This window comes from Cupressus sempervirens, chromosome 5 (genome assembly GCF_028749045.1).
Source record: "Cupressus sempervirens isolate cs-2001-9-10 chromosome 5, ASM2874904v1, whole genome shotgun sequence".
Lineage (NCBI taxonomy): Eukaryota > Viridiplantae > Streptophyta > Pinopsida > Cupressales > Cupressaceae > Cupressus > Cupressus sempervirens.
In genome coordinates this window covers 587,482,960-587,499,606 of record NC_143122.1, presented here as the reverse complement: position 1 = coordinate 587,499,606, position 16,647 = coordinate 587,482,960, and positions in this window count along the sequence as shown.

Sequence of the window (16,647 nt, the reverse complement as noted above, 5' to 3'; positions counted from 1 at the left end):
TATATTTAAAAAATCATGGTGTTGCCTTCCACTTTTTAAAGATAGATGCCTAAAAGTTATTATTATTTTCTTTTAAAATTGCATTTAAAAAACAAACATAAATAAACATAATTATATGGTTACTCTAATTTTCAAAAACCAAAATTAAAAGTATAGATTTGAGTTTTCTTATTTAGAAACAAATAAATTGATACTTTAATAAAATATATGGTGGCATTGCCATCCACTTTTGAAACATTACAAATATTTTTAGTTATAGCTAACATTACAATAATCTAGTTACAATTATAATATTTTAAAAATGGCAGCATTACCTTCCACTTTTGAAAAATTGATGCCTAAAAGTTAATATATATCTTTTAAATTGCATATAAAAATAAAAATAAATGAAAATAAACATATGGTTACTCTAATTTTTTTTAAAAAAAATTAAAAGTATAAAGTTAATTTTTCTTATTTAGAAACAAATAAATTGACACTGTAATATAATATTTGGAAAATGGCAACATTGCCATCCACTTTTCAAATATTAATAAGTAAAGATTAATTTTAATCTAAATGTAAATAAAAAACTATTATAATCAAAATAGTAATCTAATTCAAAATAGTAATATAAATAGAAAATACTATTCTAAATCAATATACTAATATTAATCAAAATACTATTATAAATAAAACTATTTTTGTAAATCAAAATAGTAATCATTAAATTTATAGATCACTGTTTTCAAAAAAATTATTAAAAATATTTATATGGTAGCATTTCCATCCATATGAAATGAAAAATATAACATTAATCTAAAAAATACATTGCAAAATATGAACAATAATCTATGCAAATCATATCTAAATATATAACATGCAACTTAATCTAAATAATGTATCAAACAAGCAAAAGTAATTTTTAATACAACAATGGAAAAATTTAACAAATCTCATTTAAAATATAAAATACAACTAAATGTAAATAGTGTAACTACTATTCAAAATGTGGATAGTAACCTAAATGCAAAATATAACTTAATGGAAAAAATAATATTAAGAAGAAGCTTACTTTGCTCTTTGATCTCCCTTGTTGATCTTCAAATTTGTAACGTTTCTTCTCTAAATTATTTACTTCCTCTCTTCTTCCTCAAAAATAGTTATTGTTCCTTTCAAAAGAAATCAAAGCTTTACTCTCAAACTCTTGTCTTTCTCTCAAAATCTACTCTTTTGTAAATGCAAAGCAAAAATGAAAGGAGAGAAGAGTGTTTTATAATCAGAGAAATAACTCTTCATCTCTTACGAAAAGGCTCTTCATTGTCCTCTAAACAACTTTTCATTTTCCATGAAAACACCATTCAATTTCCACTTGCACTCTCCATACAAATTAGAAATAAAAACAAAAATTTAAAAAAGTCAACAAGACATTATTGTAAAACAAAATTACAAAAAATAAAAGTTTAAAACATTTTGATTATTTAAAAATAGGTTTTAAAGGACTTGAAACCTTTAAAAAGTATCAGAGAAGTACAAACATAAAGAGTTCAGAAAGTAAAAGGCCTCAAAATAATTAAACAAACACAAAAATAGGAGGCCAAGTACAACTATGCAATAAAAATCACAATACAAATTTAAAATGTTATTAATTAAAAAAATTAAAAAACAATATAGAGGTGATGGGCCACCTCACTCACCACCCCATCAGTCATTTGTAAATGCAGTCATGAAAATGATTGCCATTGCTGTTAACGATAGTTATTATTGACACTAACATGTGTCAGTGTTGGTAGTAATTGTCATTAACAACAATGATAGTCACTACCACAACTTGCTTGCATTAATTCCTTAGTTGTTCATTTAGCTTTATCATTTTTATTATTTAAAAAAAATAAAAATAAAATTATTCTTAAAATTTGTTTTTTTTTTTTAATTTAAAAAATAAAAATAAAAAAAATTTATGTATTTAAAATTTTTTTCAAAAAAATTTTAATTTTTAATAATTTTTTTGTATTATTTTATTATATATATGTACACACACACACACACACACACACGTGCGGATTTGCCACTAGGCATCCTACTATTTCAACGAACTATTTTTTCGGGAATGCTTTTTTGTTTCTTTTTAAAATGTTATATTTGTTTAAATATGTATAACTCATCATTCTTTTTAATTGACAAGGAGTCTATTTTGTCGTATTCCCATGCTGGGAATTTGTGCTACCATTGTATAGAATGCCACTTGATTAATTACTGATTAATATTTGTGATTATATTCATGATTTAACATTATAAAATATAATAAGTCAAAAGTTTTGGATCTCTTTAGCTTTTCTTAAGGGGAACATTCTGCAATTAACTTTTTATGATAAAAAATGTATGACAAACCAACATGTTGGAAATAAAACACGACTATCATGGAGTAACTAATACCATATTCTAATGTGATATTTATGATCTTCAAAAGAGAGAATAGAAAAAAGGTAATATTTTCCACCATTTTGTGTAACTTGAAGGAAAAGAACTCATCTACTTTTAAAGTGTTTGCAAAGTTCAAAAGTTTAGTACCTTGTTTGAATCACTTAACATATTCTTCACAATGGAAAAAGCATCTAATGCAAACATTATCAAGAGAATTTACCCTAGTTTACCAGTGATTACAAAAAGTTAGTTCAATAAGCATTTTTATTAGTAACTTGCCTTTGGTAATAACCCAAAATCTACGATGAATCTAGACCTACAATTTGATGGTCGCCCTTGCCTATCATATGATGTTTTCATGATGGCTAAATTTTTTTCATACCTTTCATTTTACATTTTAAGAAAATAGTTGATGGTCAATTTTTTTTCTTTTAAAGTAATTTAATAGATCATTTTAAGTTTAAATATTTTATAAGTTAGAAAATAATAAATATTACTTGGTAATATATGCAAAATTCTCTATGAATAACTTGTAATATACAAAAGTCTCAAATAAAAAAGCAAGTTTCTAAGTTCATGTATTTACTTTAATAATTTTTATGTTAATATAATTATATATAAAATAATATAAAAATACATATCTAATATTCTAAATTACTAAATATAAGTTTTAAAAATTCACTATATTTTATTTCAACAAGTTTCTAAATTAGTATAAACATGCAATCACCAAAATAGAAACATATCTAAACAATAAGAAAATAAAAATACTAAGTTAACTATAAAAAATATTGATGGTTTACAATATGTCCCTGTGATGTCGCTTAAATCAATTTTCAACTTAAACTTATGTAGTAATGTGTTCAATTAGGTTCTAGGAAGGTAGGTGGAATGGGTACTCTCCTCTCATTTGTTCTAAGTTCTCTATTTTACATGAGTGTAGTGTGGATAACTATAGTATCAAGGTGATCAATTATATTGAGAATAAAAATTTAAAAGTTCTCAATTTGGATAATTTTAATTTTATGGAAACTTCTCTTAAGGAAGAGCTCTATATCCTCATAAGAGAATTTTGTATCCCTTCCTTCTTGGACAGTGATAAGTTAAGTTACAAAAAATTCTCTTGGGGTAATTTTAGTGTGAAGTCATCTTATTACAACAATATTTGTGTGGGATGTTCCTTGAAAAGATGGAAGTATATTTTGAATTCTTATTTCCTCCAAAAGATTAATTGCTTTTTGTGGTTATTCATGCATAACAATATTCTCATGGTTGATAACCTCCAAAAATGGGACTTCTAGATGATTAACTAGTGTGTTTGACGTAATTATGAAGATGAGACTATCTCCCACCTTATCATATACAACTCCTACATGAATGGGGTATGGAAGAATGCCATCAATTGAATGGGGATTAATTATGTCATTAAAAATGATTTACAACAAAATATTTATAACCAAAACCACCCTTCCCCACTATCCCCTCATTAAAATGGTATGGAAAGTCATCCCACTGTATATCTATTGGAATTTATGGAAAGAAATGAAAAATCATGTTTTTAGAGATAAATTTTCTCATCTTGATTTGGTTTCCTAGATAACTATGGTGTTGATTAACTAATACATTCTTACCCGGAAGTGGAAACCAATTGTCAATCTCCAAGTCAGCTAGATAAAATTTTGGATGAGGTTAATATTTCTCATTTAGTTGTGAAAGCAAATAATACTAAGGTCCTAAAATGGAAGGGTACACAATTTAAGTCTCCCATCCCCAAATTGGTGTAAACTTAATCTTGATGGATTTGGAAGGAATGACACTTTGATTGTGTGTGGTGTCATCTAGGAAGAATAAGAAAGTTTTATTAAGAGATATGCGAATAATTGTGGTAAAATATCAAGAAATGAGTTATAAGTGATGGGCCTACTATGGGGATTAGAGAATGCTATTAATTTGGGAATTCAAAATTTAGTCATCAAGGGGGACTTTATCCCAGTCATTGAGGCTATTAAAGAAGAATGAAGAATGAGTTGTAATGCCATGACGATAACTAGAGGTGCTCAAGCTACATTAAATAGATTTATTGATAGCTCAATTCAACATGTGCACTACAAGGGTAACCAAGTGATTGATAGCCTGGTGGTACAAGCATGGTGTCATACACCAGATGACTTGAAAAAGGGAATATAATATTTGGTAGAGTTTTTTTGCTTGTGCAAAAAGAGAAGCAATTAATTTAATGATGACCATTATAACTAAATGGATTGGCAAAGAAGAAAGTAACCTAGTGCCTTCCAAGAGCCATGATGTTAGGATTAATATCTTTAACAATGTTCCTACAATCATCCTACTTATGAGGGTTATTAAACCCTCAAATATTCTAGTATAGAATCTTTATTTCTTAGGGCTAAACTCATGACTAGTAGATTTCTTACCACTATGCTCTACATACTTTCCATTTCTCTTGGCTTTATAGTTATAATTCCTCCGATAGGAATTTTTGGGGATCCCACATCATATTTATGTGATCCATGGGTGAACCTTCTAGTTAAAGTGGAGGATCTAAGTTGTTTGTCATTTTTCTTCGCACTCTTCTCTGAGTTATTATCATATATTTTAGGATCATTATCCTTGGATTTTTACCCTTCCTATTATTAGAAAAGGAAATTTCATCTAGGAAAGATGATTTGAGAAAATCCACCTCTTCCAAATAAATTGAAAGATTTATGTTACTTTCCCCAAGATTGGGCTAGAATGACCACCCTAAAAGAAAGGGCTTTTTTCCATACTAGTAAAGGACCCTTCAACTCTAAAAGGATGATGCATGATGAATCGGAATATCTTATGTCCCCTTCCTCATACTCAAGATCTTGGTAGTAAATAATTGAAAGATTAATTGGTTTGGTTATTCTATATGTGATATCTTCCACTAAAGCATTTTCCTCCTTGATCATTTTATCTACTCACAAGACTTATTCTACTTCCACACTTAGGATCATGTCCTTAGTATCCTTTTTCTTTTCCTCTTGATCAAGGAAAGGAGAAACATTTACTTCCACCTTAGCTTGTTCTATAAGATTTGGTTCACTTTCTTTACCTTACCATCCTACTCATTTTCCACATATGTTTTTATAATTAGCTAGATATCTCTAGATTCCTTAGGTGGAGATGACTCAACCATAAAATTCTGAACATCCAAGTTGGCCTTATCCTATTCCTTCTCCCCTAAGGGAGCTAGCCCATATTTATAATCACTGAGTTCCCTTCTTTTTCATTACTATCAAATGACCCATCAATATCATTTTGGGCATCCTCTCTAATTGCCATTTTGATCTTTAACTATTCAAACATTCTTCAACTCTTCTTTTTTCATTGGGCATTTATTTTTTAGTCTCTTTCATTAGTTTACTTCAAAATTTCTTGTCCCAGTGAATCAATTTCTTGCAAATAAAACAAGAAATGGGAAGTCTTCATAGAACAATTCCCTATGCCATTTATCCAACTTAGTGATAATGTCAATCTTCTTTGGTGGGTTAGAAAGTTAATAACTATTGCCATAAATCTTGACAAAAACACATCTAAATTTTGAAAAAGTCAAATGATTAATGGAAAGAAGCTCCCAAAAGATGAAGCTAAGCCTCTTAGAGTATCTTCATTCCAAAACTGTAAAGGAGAATTACAATATTGAACCTATATAAGAGTGGAATGAAATAAAGTATCATACATCAATATTATGTTCCCATTTCTTCAGGGAAAAAGAGTTCTTACCAAACATACAGGGACCACAATAGAGAGCATACTCTAGGTCATTCTTGCTGGTAAAGTTGAAGTAGAGGAAACCACAAGGATGTGTAGTAATGTCAACCTACTTGATAAGCTTCAATTTCCATTCCACCATTGTTTTGACAACTTCAATATTGAGTCTTGGCCCAAGGAATTTTCCCAAAATTATCACCTCCATGGAAAAAATAGAGTTATCAACCAGAAAATAAAGGATGTGAATTTTAGACTCACCCTTTTGAAATTCATCCAAAAGTCAGCTTTGGATGTTATGGCCACAAAAGAGGACTTTCCATTTGGTTCCAGCCCAAAAAGGGAGGACCATTTTTATGAATCCCAAGGAGTCTTTTCCTAAAGATTCTTGTCTTGGTTATCATCATGTGAAGTTCCCACATGTGGAACCCTAGGATCCATAGGAAAGGTGACTTCCTCTTGGACCCCATTCACACCTTCTCCTTCACCATTGCACCATTTGAAACATCTCACATTCCAACTGCACTACCAGATGGCTTACCTCTAATCCCTTGCTTGTCTCATGAGATATATCAGTATTCACCTACAAAGTCCCAAAATTTGGGTGTTGATGGTCATTGTTCAGATTCCCACTCAAAGTAGAACTCAAATTTCCCAACACCTGTCAATGGGTCCTTGGCTTACTAGTGAAGTTGAATGGTTCACAAAGAGCCCACCAGGGATCAAGTCTTGCTAAGTGCAAGGCTCAAGGTTTCAGACACGTGTGTACTTAAAACTTCTTTGTGGATGACCTCAATCAAAAATAAAATAAAATTATAAGAAAAAAAATAGAGATAATTGTAATGATAATATTTAACAAAATTTAATTAATATTTTAATATAATTAGATCGAATAGTTATATGGAAATTTTAACTTTTAATTTAGAATTATCAAAAAATATATAATTCTATTATTTAAAAAAAGAAAATAGATATTTAAATATTTAAATAATTATATATATAATAGAAAAACATTTATAATTAAAAATAATATCTATTTGATATGAAGATAAATTTATAACTAGAATTTAATTATTATGTCAATCTCTCTAATATAAAATCAATAAATTCAGACTTTTTTGAAATATAGACTCTTTAGTCACATAAAGACTCTAAAATCTATGAAGGACCAAAAAGCCAGCTAACATTGGTAAATTTTTGAAACTTAGCAATGAAAATGAAAAGAAATTTGATGAAAGACCAAAATATCTTGTAACTCAAATAAATTAATCTTAAAATAGTTAACAAATAAACTAACACGGTAATAACTAATCTCATATAAAACAAATGTAACTGATTTCTAATATTGGATGACATCACATCTTTCCTCCATTTGTTGTTTTTTATCAAGCAATGTAAAATTTGTTTCAATCATCTGTAGGCATCACATTATACTAGAGTTATGGAGACAAGAATGATCTTTCACTGCTAGCATATGTTGAAGACAATTGGAAGCTGATTCTAAGGAGTTTAGTGTGCCCAATCGGGTTATAGATATTAGCATTAGTAATAGAAAATAAAAATCTTGGGCAAAGGAAGTTTTGGATTCAAGCAAAATAAAGGAAGTTGTGGAGACTAAGAAGGAGAATACTCATGTTTCAATAAGAGTCCAACAATTTTTTACTAGGGTATGTAAATCAACTACTTTTTTGGAGTCGCTTCTACTTAATCCAAAATTGTAATTTCTAATGACTAGGTAATGTGTGCTTTCATTAGAAATAATAGTATTCATGTACTATATTTTGTCTCTTGGTCTATTTTATATCATGTGACATTTTCCATATGACATATTGGTTGTTGCATTTGCAAAAAAAATAAAATTGAATTTTTATGATTTAAATTTGTTTTTGATAAGAAAAATAGGTTATACAAGGTTCTTGAAACCCAAAAGTTATTACATATCATAGGGCTATAAATAAAACAAAAAAAGCCCATAAATAGTACTATAGCCAAACTAGAGGCTAGATCAAAAGACATACAAAAAGTCAAGCAATAAACTTGTAGAAACTAAAAAACCAAAAGACAAAAGAAGATAGAACTCACTCCTCCACTTTCCTTTCAAGGTCTTGTATTGTTTTTGTAGCTTCATAGGCTTTCTGACACTCCTCACCAATTTGCTCCTATTTCTTTAGGCAAGTCCTATCCAGTTGGCTATGGGATATGTCCATGATGGTTTCATATCCTTCCTATTTTCATCTCTATCCTTTTCTTGATTATCCTCCAAAAGACCCCTAGCTTTCAGATTTCCAACAATAGTAACAATGTTTTCATTAAGAGAGTTTAGAATGGAGATGATCTGGTTAGCCATGTTATTGTTGTAAGTCTCTAAAATTTTCATCATTTTTTAAACCAACCTAATAGCATCCCCCCAATCTGTGACATTTCCTCTCTAAAATTTAATTGATCTAAAATTATCTATCATGCTATTTCTTGCATTATTAAGCAAGTTAATTCCCACTTCCCTCACATTATCAGTTATAGTCACCAGTGCTGGATCAATAAGATCCTCCATCTAGACCTTTCCCTTTTTCTCTTCTAGGATTTGTGGATTCATGGCTTCCCTCACTATCCCCATCTTTGATGTTCTCACATTAAATTTTTTCCATGCCATACACCTATCTTTTATAACCACTTCACCACTTCCTTCCTCCATTTTTTCCTTGTCGTACTCCCAAGGGAGACTTGAGAGGGTGGGAGCACTGAAATTTCCAGACTACAAACAATTTTCCCCTTTATAGGTCTATCTTCCTCTTTAATCCTCCTCTATTTCTTCCTAGGGTTTTCAACTAGCTCCTCTATATCTTCATCTTCCTCACCCTTATTCTCCTCATCTGTATCCATGTATTCACCTTCTTCATTATATTCCTCTTCCCCCCTAATTAGTAATTTTAGGTCCAAGACCCCTAGGACTTTTCCTACATGGTGTCTTTGATGGAGTAGGTGTATCCTTATCTTTACCCCTTGCCTTCTTTCTAGATGAATATAGAGCTTCATCCTCCTCTGAGCTAATACTCTGAATCTCTTTCGAGTTAGAAGAGAAGTTAGAACTCCCCATGTCCTCAGAGGTAGCCCCAACATGAGCTAGGATTTTACTTCTAGATTGAGCCTTAAAATGCTCATATATCAAAAGAAGTAAACCCTCATGTAGGGCTGAGTTAGAAGTGGGTTTTTTCTTCTGCCCACAAATTCTCTTATTCATAGAGGAAAACAAATAAAATGGAAAGGAAACCTTAACTCCATAATGAAAATGATTAACTAAAACAAAGTGATGGGTTCTAACCCTATCAAATATGGTGTCCAAAGATATATATTCAATAATGGCTTTGAGCATATACCTCCAAAGTTTTTTAATTGAATCCATCTCATAGTAGGTCTCACTCTTCACTAGTTCCTTTTTCTCTTTTGTATTATTGGCGAAGTCCTTAATTGCATTTGCAGACACCTTTTTGTCTTTGTATAATTTTAAACCCTCAGTTGGAATTTCAGTGACTTGGGAAATAACATCCACGGTAATTTGATATGACACCCCATCCACTTTGACTCTACCATCCTTCCAAAAATTAACCATAGGATTGGTTATTGTTGGGTTGTATCCATGAAGCTTGGCAATATAATTTGCAATTCCATCCTTTTCCAGCTTCTCCCAAAATTTTGTTCTTTGCTTCCATTTGTCTACCTCACTTACTGGTTCTTTCCTACTCCTTTTACCCACCATCTCTGTAGCCTGAATGTTTACAATTCTTATAAATGCTTTTGTTTCCCTTTTGATATCGATTGGATACTCTCTATAAGATTGCTTTGTCTTTTGATGTCGTAAAAGAAGTAAAGGAAATAGACAACCCACAAAGCATGTCAATTTGACACAATAAATGTCACCCACTTGTTCCATCCATATTTACCACTAAGGTGGTGGATTTCACCCATACTAATAATAATTTCCATAATTAACTTAGGATTATGCTCATATTTTCTTTGATCCTCTCTTGATCGATTAGGCTTTTTGCATTTGTCAGAATATTTTTGCTGGTATTCTATATCATCATTGTTTCTTTATTTATTGCTTCATTGTCAAACCAATTAGCCACTGAGTTAGCCTCCCTATACTCATGACTAACATAAATGCATTCAAATTTTCCAAGAGTTATACAAATTTCTTCAATTATATTTGTAATTGTCTAGGCAAGATGAATACTCCCTTTAATACATCTAATAATATTATTTGAGTCCCCCTATAGCCATAATTTTTTGACTCCTACATCCAGGGCTAATTTAATAGTGTGGAGAGTAGCACTGGCTTCAACAAAATGATTTATTTGGATTCCTAGGGGGTAAGTAAGAGCAACAACTCCACTACCATGATAGTTTCTAATTGTTCCTCCACATCCAGAAAGACCAAGGTTCCCTTTAGCTACTCCATCAAAGTTGGCTTTATGCCAACCCTCAAGTGGGAGTTTCCACTTTACTTCTTGTCTTTTTTTTCCTCGTGTCCTTTTCCTTTTCCTTATTCCTATCTTTATCTTCAATACCTCCTCCCTTTCTTATCTAAAAATTTTCCTTCATAGTGCTATTGATTTTATCTACAAGCACATAAGTAGGAACCTCCCTGTATCTAAAGATTTGATTATTTCTCCCCTTCAATATCCCCTAGTAGAACTGAGGCAAAGTCTAGGAGATTATGGCATGCAAATTAGTTCCTTTATACATACTATCCCATTGAAAAATAATTCTAAAACATTATCTAGCTTGCACCAACTAGCCTCATATTTATTTGTGAGCAATTCCTAGACCTCCATGGAGTATGAACAATGAATAAAAATATGATTCACTATCTCCAAATGATGCTTACAGAGAATACATCTATTTGGGATATATTGACCTTTCTTTGCTAGATTATCCAATGTAAGAATTTTATCTTTTAACATCAACAAGAAGAATATGTTAATCTTAGGGGTAAGGCCAGGAAACTAGGCCTTAGCCCATGGAGGTTTCTCTTTTAGGCTCCAAAGGGAGTTATACCCTGATACCACCAAGAAGAAACCATTAGTATTATCCTCCCATATTAATTGATCCTCTTATTGTTCAAGATCATTGTATTCAACATCACCATTATCCACTTGAAATCATTCAAAATGAAAAATAGGTCTCTCCATCCCTGGTCTGTTTTGTAGTCTCTAACTTTCACTCCAATTTTCCTAATGCAGGTATTGGCCCATTTGTCATAGAGAGGATTGTTAATGAGAGGACCCTAAATCAACCAGTTATCATGCCAAAAGAGGATTTCTTCACCATTTCCCACTTTCCACTTGGTCTTAGAATTAGCCAGGTCTCTTGCTTTAAGAATACCATTCCAAATGATAGAGTCATTTAGAATGTGTTGATCATTAAGAAAAAATCTAAGAGAAGGCCTTCTAATATACTTCTCCACTAAAACATCTCTCTGTTCCCCCAAGCTTTTGAAAATATGCCATATCTCCATAGCTAGAAGAGCCTTATTAAGATGTCTTAGTTTCCTTATTCCAAGACCTCCATAGCTCTTAGGGAGGCAAATATTATCCCAAGCCACAAGAGGGTATCTATTATGATCCTCAATCCCAAACCAAAGAAAATCTCCTTGGATCTTTTCCATTTTATCAGCATGTTTAGCCAATATCCCAAAGAGACTTAGAGCATATATTGGGAGATTCTAAAGTGTGGATTTCACCAGAAGACATTTACTATCTTGAGTTAAAGTAGTACCTTTCCAACCTACCAACTTCTTACTAAAACTATCAAGAATTCCTTTCCAAAACTAATATGGTAGCTTAGTTCCTAATGATAGACCAAGATAGTTAGTATGAAGGTTACCAATCCCACACCCAAGAATCCTTGCAATCTTCCTTTGTCTTTCAATATGAGTGTTAATAAAGAAAATTGAGCTTTTTGCCCAATTAATAAGCTGGCCTGATCCCCTGACATACACATCCAATAATTTCTTCATCTCTTTAGCCTTCCAAACCAAAGCTTGTCCTCCCATGATAGTGCCATCCACAAACTATTGATGAGTGAATGTAACATGTCTTGAAGAAGGCTTTATACTTCTTAATACCCCATCCTATCTTTTTCTCTGAATCAAGCTACTATAAACTCATCCATAGTAATGAACAAGATAGGTGATAGGGGATCCCCCTGCCATGATCCTCTTGAAGGTTTGAAAAAATTAGAAGTAGCTCCATTGATCATAATAGTAAGCAAAGAAGTAGAAATAAGATGAGAAATGAGTTTCCACACCTCTTGATCAAAACTAGAAGACTGGAGAATAGAACCAAGGATAGGTCTAACTTGAGAAGTAGGCCTTCTCTTTTGCCTACTTCCAACAAATGAATAACTTCATGAACCACCAGGATAGAATCTAGGATCTATCTTCCAGGGAAAAAACCCGTCTAGTGTTGGGATATGATCAAAGGTAGAATGTTAAGAATTCTAGTTGTCAACACCTTTGAAATGATCTTGTAGAAAGAATTACAAAGACTAATGGGCCTAAATTGATCCATTGAACATGCCCATAGAAATTTAGGAATGAGGACCAAAAAAGTAGAGTTGAGTTCTTTAGGGAGATTCCAGGCCCCAAAAAATTCCTACACTACCTTGACAACATCCTCCATGACCACCTCCCAATATACCTAAAAGAAGAACATAGGAAAACCATCTGGCCCAGGGGCTTTATTTGTTAGAAGACGAAACAAAGCTTGTTTAACTTCCTAAGCCTTAGGAATTTCCCACAAAATTTTGTTGTGGTGAGGTTGAATTACTTGGGGAAGAGATGAAACAATTTCATTTTGGTCCACCAAAGATAAAAAGGGATCCCAAGCAAGAAGAGAAGAGAAAAAAGAAACAACTTTAGCAACAATATCATTTTATTTTGTCAAAAGATCTTGACCCTTCTTAATCCCTATAATCCTATTATTTTCTCCATGCTTAAGGGTGGAAAGGTGAAAAAATCTAGTGTTTTGATTGCCCTCTTTTAGCCAATTTATACAAGATCTTTGTCTCTAAAAGTTCTCTTATTTGCTTATAATGTTATGTAGATTGGTGAAAATTGACATCTCTATATTCCTCTTCTAATCATTATATCCTTCCTTCTGGATAATATCTTGAATACTACTAAGCATGTCTAACTTTTCCTCTTTTTCCTGAAAAGTATGTCCAAAATCTATCTTAATCAAGACTTTAATATTGTATTTAACATTGCTCAATTTCTAAGCAACCTTAAACATAGCAGTCCCTTCCACCTCAATATTCCACCAAGAGGAGATTCTATCTAGAAGGTCTGGATGAGATATCCACATCTTTTCAAACCAAAAAGGATAATTTCTCCTAGCCTCAAGAGAAACAATCAAAAGGGAGATGGAGGAATGATCAAACCCAACTCTAGGGAGAAGGAAGAGATTACAGGAAAAAGAATTCAACCAATCCATGAAGATGAGAGCATGGTCCAAACAAACTTGGATACACTCCCTCCCAATTTTCCTATTAGACCAAGTGTAAACCCCTCCCAAGAGATCAACATCCAGAAGAGCCAAACTATTAATGAAGTTAGAAGATCCAAATTGCTATCCAAATATGGGGCTAGACCTCGTAATTTTTGCTCATCAGTAAGGGGAGTATTGAAGTCTCCCATTATTATACCCTTATTTAGATTACAATTTTGAATAATAGAACAAAGCTTCATCTAATAATCCTTCCTTTCCCTTTTAGTATTTGGGGCATACACATTCAAAAGAAACCATGAATCATTGCTATTCCTATGGAACACTTTACAGAAGAGGATATTCCCTTCATTATACAAAGAAGAGACTATAAAAATTTTATTGTTAAAGAGAGTAAGCAGGCCTCTTGAGGTACCCTTGGAATTGGTTGCTTCACCAGCCATGGTGTTGCTAAAGGAAATCTTTCCCAAAATTTCCTTCTTCATTTTCATTTCTTGGATCAACATTAAATTAGGTCATTGGTCTCTAATAATATTCCTTAATACCTCTTGTTTATGGGTCCCATTTAGGCCCCTTATATTCTAGGATATAGTCCTCATTTCATTTTACTAGAGCATTCCAAAATGGTTCTTTGTCTCCCATCTACCAAATTCCTTCTACCCTCCTCTTGCACAACTTGGATTGAACTCTTTCTACCTATTGGCTCTTTCTTTACTCCCACATCCACTTTCACTTAGCTTCTGGTCATTGCTAGTGATACAAGGGAAGGATGCCTACTATTCTTCTTTTTGTTCTTTACATCATTCCCCTTGTTATTATCAAGCCACTCCACAATTCTTGAAATCTTAGCAGGGGAAGAAAATCTAACCATGTCTATAAGCCTCTCTTCCAAATTAAAAGAAGTAGAATGATCCTTCATAAAAGGTGAGTTGACCACTATGGTTCCCTGATATCCTTGTGTTTCCCTAACTACCCCCATTTCATCATTCAATCTATTCTCCCCCCCCTCTCCATTGGAGATGAAATCATAATTTCCTATAGAGATATCACACACTAAACCCTTTCTATCTCCTTTTCAATCCATTTATCTCCCTTTGAAGACTCACTAATCCCCTCATAGATCTAGGGAGTAGCTAGATATGTGACCATCAATTCCTTTGGTCGGATAGCCCTCTCTGTGGCTTGAGAAACTAGATGTTCATCCTCCATACCTAACTTGGGTCCAATCTAATCTGACTTTGTGGTCTAAGAATTAGGCATTGCAGGAACCAGTTCTTGAATCTCCTTGCCCACCTTTGGTCCATTATATTCTAATTCATGGCCTTATTTTATAGGGATTTCCACCCCCTCTTCTTGCATCTTAGGACTATCCTTAGTTTCCTTCTTTTTCCACATCCTTTTTTCCTTTCTAGATTTAAAAAATTCTTTTTTTCTACTCTTTTCCTCTTTAGTGTGTGTGTGTGAGAGAGAGAGAGAGAGAGAGAGAGAGAGAGAGAGAGAGAGAGAGAGAGAGAGAGAGAGGGTAATGATGGGGAAGATATAGTGAGATGAGGGATTAAAGATAGTGAAAGATAGTAGTAAGAAGCAAAGAGATGAGGTGACATAGATGGTAATTATGGAGAAGAGATAGTGAGAGGAAGACTTTAGAGAGATAAGGTAGACAAAGAAAAAGGGGAGGAGGATAGAATGAGGTAGATAGAGAAAGCGAACATCAAAGGATGAAATAGAGGAAAATGTTGATGGGGAACACAATTGGGGGGAGGGAGAGAGAGAGAGAGAGAGATGGCAAGTCCTCTTTCATGGCTGTAATCTATCAAAAGCCAACTTTCAAAAGGGTGAGTATAAAATTCATATTCACCTATTGTAATGATTCATAAGGCATTGTGAGGAGTACACTTTCTTTCCATCATCACTTGAGTTGATGATGGGGTTTTGCTGAAATCCTTCCATTCTATTATCCTCATGACATTGTGGCCAAATTTCACAAAATAATCCACCACTCCATTTCCTTCATGGTAAATGTGGTCCATGTGGACCTCTTGACACCCCTCCATCAACTTGCAAATTTATTCTATTGTCATTTTAATCTTCTAGCTACACCAACCCTATCCTTTCACCTCTTTGATAATCAACATTGACTCCCCCTTGATTGATAATCTACTAATTCCTCTAGCTTTTGCAATTCTCATACCCATAGAAGGGCCATGACTTTAGCTTCATTTTTCAATCCTCCTTGAAAATTCCCAATAGAGGTAACCACCTACTTCCCAGGGTAAAATCACAAACCCTTGTCACCCTTCTATAAAGGAAAAGGCTAACAAAAGTATAAAAAATAAAACTGGTATTATTACTTAGAATTTGAAAATGACATAGACTAATGAAATGTGTAGAAATGGAAGAAATTTAGGATTATAATTTTTAATAATTAGTTTCAATAAGAATTGATACATTTTTCTAATTTTTATAGATAATTTTTTAGTTGCTGAAAAATGCTAAAAATTAGGGGTCTAGTTCCCACCACAAAACTATATGGAAATAAACTTATTTCCCTTTGATATCAAATTTCAACTCACTTGAAATCGATAGTTTTCATCTCCCACCACATTTTCCAAAACAAATCTATTCTAACCAAAAGAAAAAATATGCATTCAAGAAGATGACTCTCTTCTCTAAAATGTAATATAATTTTAACTTTTTTGATATGATTTTAATATTTTTTTATTTCTCTAAATTGACATCTTTTCAAGTGTTAAAATACATGACTGTAGAAATTTTTAACTACAATATACTATATCTAATTTAAACACTATAAAATCTATATGGAAATATTCTTGACATTGTGCTCTATAAAATGGTGTTTGTATGTTATTAAAAAAATATCATAAAAAATAGTAAGAGTTATTAAAACTTCATTTTTCTGAAATAATTGTATTTCATTAATAATTAGATACAAACTATTATAAAACATGCATTTTAAAGACATTCTCAA